The sequence below is a fragment of the Psammomys obesus genome, unplaced genomic scaffold (genome assembly GCF_907164565.1).
Source record: "Psammomys obesus unplaced genomic scaffold, mPsaObe1.curated_primary_1811, whole genome shotgun sequence".
Lineage (NCBI taxonomy): Eukaryota > Metazoa > Chordata > Mammalia > Rodentia > Muridae > Psammomys > Psammomys obesus.
This window is the reverse complement of record NW_026596147.1, coordinates 1,761,446-1,766,989: the sequence shown is the minus strand read 5'-3', so window position 1 is coordinate 1,766,989 and position 5,544 is coordinate 1,761,446. Positions and strand designations below refer to the sequence as shown.

Sequence of the window (5,544 nt, the reverse complement as noted above, 5' to 3'; positions counted from 1 at the left end):
AGCAAAGAAGGGATCCACATCCTTTAGTCCCAAAGGAGTCATGATCTAAGGATCTCTGAAGACAGTTTTCCATAGTTAAAAGTTCGAATCGAACTAACTTTTACTTCTGGCATTTAGGCAATTCCCGCTGTGAGAGCCACCCACGGCGGCTCGACTCTTGTTGAGCATATGTCTTTAAAGTAACTCAAGGATTACCTTTCACCGCACACTGCGTATATGCGACAACAGAGGGTGGCACAGCCTAGTCGAACCAACTTACCGAAACTTAAGGTAAATCAAGGCTGAAGGCGTCGCGAAAGGGCCTTAAGAGGCACAGGACAACCCAAGCGCTTAATAGGGCAACCGTTTACTTTAAAACACCGACAGAGAACCCCCGCCCCCACGCCCAATGAGTCATTTTACCTGCCGTACCAAATCCAGAGCAGATGGGAAAAGGCTTCCCAGAGATCCAAGCCTTGTTTCAAATTTTAACCAAGAATCCAAAAACTGTGACGGGCGACCCCTCCGCGCGCAGGGTGTGGAGGTAGGCTGGCCTCCCGGAGAGAGATACCTAGCCCTCTTCCCCCCTCCCCGCAACTAAAGTGACTAGGAACGCTCGCTCGCGGAGTCCCAGGGTTGGGCACCACCTCCAGCCCAGCAGCCCGCGTGGCCGCTGCGGATCTGCACGCCTGGAGTGAGAGCCAGCCGGCGAGACCCGGGACGGACCGGAGTTGCAGAGGGGCGGCCCAGGGCGCAGCCTGGAGGACGCGGGTCTGAAGCCGCGGTCCCTGGTCCCCCGGGGGGCCCCCAACGCTGCGCTCTCCCGTCGCTGGAGCGCGGCCTCCGGGGCAGCTGCGCGCAGATGGACTCGGCCTGGACGCCCGCGCCCCACCGCTTCCCCTTCGGCCCCCTCGCACACTCAGCAACTTACTGGGGCAGCGCCCTGGCCGCGCGACAGGGACAAGGACCGGGACGGGCGGGCGAGCGGCTGCAGCGCGCAGCGGATCCCAGGCTCGGGAAGGCTATGGGAGCGGCCGCCGCCTTCCAGGTCCGCGCACGCACACGCTCCGGGCCGCCGAGCTGCGGAAGGCGGGCTGGGCACGTGGGAGTTCCTCCGAGTAGGGAGGGCGGGGCGGGGCGGGGCGAGGGGCGGGGCCTCTCCGCCCCTCCCTCGCGTTCGTCGCGACCCCGACCGGGAGAGCTTGTCCCGGCCTCCTCCAGGGCTCCAGCCAGGCGGTGTCCAGCTCCGCGCCTCTGGGTGGGCAGGGCCAGGGCGCGCGCGCACGTGGTTATGCGCCAGCCCGCTGGCTGGGTGGGTTTGGGTCTGAGACGCAGGGCTTGGCAGGGGGAAAATGCCCCCTTTTCCCTGGCAGAACTCAATTTCAGGGGGCCGTTTCTGAGGTTTCTCCTAAGCAAGATTTTCTCTGTCCTAAGGAGGATTCTCTCTCTCTCGCTTTGAGAATTAGAAACATAAAAATAATAGCATATGATGATAATAAACCAGCAGCCCAGAGGGGTGTACTTTTTCAAATAGTACCACTTCCTCTAATGAACCCCAAACTTGAAGACTCCAGACTTGTGAATAGGCAAGGCAGGCAGGTTCTTTGGAGATGGTTTTTTAAGAAAACGATACTTGGTATTTCTAAGCCAGCAAAAACAGAAGTTACACAATCAAGGCTTCTGATTCCGAGCTTTTGCTTACTTTACGAGTCTCTGATAAGATTAAAGTTACAATGTGAAACTTTTGATTTTAACGCAAAATGAAGCAGAACATTGTCCCAGAACTGAACATTATTGTATGCTGTTACTGCTTGGTAGAAAGGGCTAACTTCTTCGGCTTCATATTGTGGAAAAGGGCTCTTCATTCAACTCCTACTGGTACACTTTCCAAGAGAGAGAGAGGGGGGGGGGATCGATCTACGGAATAGTGAGGGTTTAACTCCAGAAACCGTGCGCGCACACAGTTTCCGCCACCATCTGCAGACGCTGTGTATCCAAAGAAGTTATCCATGGTTCTCACGGAAGAGTTCAGATCTATAGAGCATAGCAACTACCAGGGAACTGGTAGAGTAAATGAACTAATCAATAAAGGCCATCGGCATACACCTCTTCCGTTTTATCACAGGTTTTCCATACAAACTGTCATTAAGAACGCCGAGCGCACTGGTACACGTGGACACTGACAGCGAATGCCCACTCAAGCTCAGCTGCACACTTCTCAAGACCCAAGACGCTTCACTGATTTTATAAGGACAATGGCGCATGCCTGTAATCCCAGCCCTCCCGGAGACAGAGGCAGGCAGATCCCTCTGACTTGGAAGCCAGCCTGGTCTACAGAGTGAGTCCAGGACAGCCAAGGCTACACAGAGAAACCCTTTCTCAAAAAGCAAAACAAAACAACTCCCCCAAAATAAATGTCAAATAAATAAATAAATAAATAAATAAATAAATAAAAATCACGCAGATTTTTTTTTTTTAAGTAAAGGTTTTGTAGCTATCATTCTGCAATGTACGGTCACGCCGAGTTATTTTAACCTCAGAACAAGGTTGATTTTTTTATTCAACGTTAAGTTGGATCAGAGCAAGGCTACTGCTGCATTCCATCAGGAAGAGCTGGCCCTAACAAGCCCTGGATGCAATCTATCGTAGGGTCTTACGAAATGACCCTAGAGAATTCCACTCTTTAAAATGAAGACTCGGACCTTCAGCAGTTTGACCCTTAGTAACCCGTGCTTTTTTGTACAGATAGTCCCCGGAAAATAAAACCAACTCTTACTGCAAACTTATTTCTCAGTAAAATAATAATTTTTTTCTATCCGTCTAGATAGGAGCATTACATGTATCCCACCAGGTAAAACCCAAATAGTCAAGGTGCTAGAACATTGAAATACTGCCTGATTGCCTGAGAAGAGCCCCTCCTTTGGCGACCGAAGCCTCCTTAGAGTGCCCCTAAGCAGACTCTTTCTATTATCTTGCCTGATGCACTTTTAATTTTAAAGCTGGGTCTCAGGTAATCCAGACTGGCCTAGAACTCATTACATAGCCAAAGATGATCTTGACCCCAAGTGTTGGGATAATTACCACAAATTATTTACAGTCTTTGAGCCACTAGACTGTCACCTCCATTTCTACTAATGAACTTTCTATTTTAAAATTTAAGATGTCATTGATGAATATATGGATGAAGATAATGTATGGGTATATATAATATATAAATATATGGATGCATATATTTTACTTAGGTTCTTTATGATGTTCAAATGTATACTTAATCAGTGATTAAGCCGCAATACAATGAGTTGGGATAAAGTGATCTATTATCTAGAAACTGTCAATTTTGACAGAATACCAGTGATAGAGTCAATGTGACTTTGATATTTTCTGAAGCATGAATGCACTGTGTCTACATGGGACTAATAAGACCTACTTCTCTGTGAGACAAAAATAAAAAGTAAACACGTCTTTTACAACAAATGTCTAGGAAGTTTGACAAACTCAATTTTCGTGTCATATATAAACTGACACATTTCCTGTTTGAAATTATTAACCTTGAGCCTTACATTATATGTTTGGTTATTTCTCAACTTTCAAAAGATGGGTGTCCGTGGAAAGAATGGGATCCACAGACCTAGTATTAGACTCTATTATGGAGTATGACAGACATAAGAAAATAAAACAGGATTTTGAGAAAAACATTGAAAACAAGATAACATCTGTAAAATTTTCCCCTTAGGAGTGAGAGAGTACAGTTTACTCATTTTTTGAGAGGAATCCAGGTTGTCATCTTCTAGATTTCACAAACATTCTTGCACATTTGTGATCCCAAGGTTTGGTGAAATTACAGGGAATTTCAAGGGACTTTTGTCAATGAGTAAATTCCACACCCTGTCCTGGCATTCTTGCCAAATATAACCTGGAGAAAATCTCATATCCACAAAGGAGGGATTCACATTGAGACTGAATGAACTGATTTTTACTGATTTTTAGTTTGTGGCTTTATTGTCTTAAAAATTTTCATTTTGTACACTGATTAGATGATGTTGGATAGTGATGCTTGTGTCAAGACAAAATAAGACTTGAGCAAATACTAGACTAGAGGTCCAGCCAGTACTGTTTAGATGACTTTCAGGCTATTACTGCTTTTTACTAGCTTTAAAAAAACATATAAAAATTTAAACTTTCCATCAGACTGAGTACACTTTTACTATCCCTAAAGATAAGTTATGAAATATTGTGTATAGGGAGAGGTGAGGTGGTTGAAAAAATTCTAGAAGTCTTTATGATGAAAAGTTATCTTTAAAATTAATCTTTTTTCTCTCTCTCTCTCTGTGTCTGTATGTGTGTGTGTTTGACCGAGACCATGTAATGGTTTTGCAATAGTTCTGAGTCCCACCGTGCTTTCCCTAAAAATTTCTCTGCCTTCTGTCACTTGGCTTCTTGCTGGGTTTTCTTTACATTGGCCATTAATCAAGAATTGCCCAGAGCTCCACCCAACCTTGTGCTGGCCTCTTCTTCCTTCTGCCAGGATTCATGCTGGGTCTATATCTGCTGGAAAAAAAAAAAATCAGTTTCCTCAATCCAAATATCTTCAGTTACCATGGAGTTTTAAGGACTTGGAGCTAAGTTTTAGAAAAGAGTTTACCCAGCATCAAAGAGTTTCCTCAGCATTGGTCAAGGCGCCCAGTGTCTCAGAGGTCTCCCCCAATCACATCTAATAGAGTGTCAGCTCTCATGCAGGTTAATCTCCCCGTTTCCTGGGCTGCCATTTTTTTTTTAATATGTCCATGCTCCCATTGGTTTTTTAATTTCATAGTTTTTTTTTTTCCCTACAAGCACGATAACTTCTTGTTCTGCATACTAATTGTGGTCTTTTAATGATTACTGTTTTGAGTCATTATTAAAACCATCAACCATCACAGTCTTAGCTATCATCTATTTCTCAGGCTTGCCTTGTCTGACAGTATCAATCCCAAAAGCCAGTTTGCCTCATTTCTTATCTTTGCTCCAAATTGTAACTTTGATAGAAAAAAAAGATTGTAAAAAATTAGGTGCTTAAAAACAAAGACCCATTTCTTTCTTAGATTATCTTTCTATATCCCTCTTAATTGTTCTTCCTGGGATGAAACTATTTTGAACTGAAATGTCCCAAAGGAAAAGAAACACACTGAAACACCTTTAAAGCCTTAGCATAATTAAAGTCATGAAAATGATTCACTGATAATTTTTTCATGCTGATAACTTGTTGAAATATGCTGAGGTATATATAGAGGTGACTACAATTAATTGGACTTACTCCTTTATGCTCTTTTTCACTGTGGTCTAACTTACAGTGGATAGCACTGATTTAGACAATCAACAAGTCTATTTGAGTTAGACACTATGAAATATATGAGGAAAAAATTAAGTCAAAAGAATGCTGGTGGGAATGTAAACATTTACAACCACTTTGGAAATCAATATGGTGCTTTCTCAGACAATTAAGAATAGTGCTACCTCAAGATCCAGCTATACCATTCCTAGGCATATATCCAAAAGATGCTCAAGTATACAACAAGGACATTTGCT

General features: G+C 44.2%; 1 protein-coding gene across 4 annotated transcripts in view; it reads right to left on the bottom strand.

Moving 5' to 3' along the window:
* Slc7a2 (solute carrier family 7 member 2) overlaps positions 1-1,079 on the bottom strand; it is a 58,326-nt gene extending 57,247 nt beyond the window's left edge. For 2 of the 4 annotated variants that reach the window (XM_055593677.1, XM_055593681.1), the window contains exon 1: positions 911-1,079. The gene's annotated coding sequence lies outside the window, so the exon portion shown is untranslated. Of the gene's footprint in view, positions 1-259; positions 354-402; positions 591-910 lie in introns of those variants that run through there. The other 2 variants (XM_055593680.1, XM_055593678.1) reach the window with 2 other exon arrangements.
* Between the last annotated feature and the right edge of the window lie 4,465 nt (positions 1,080-5,544).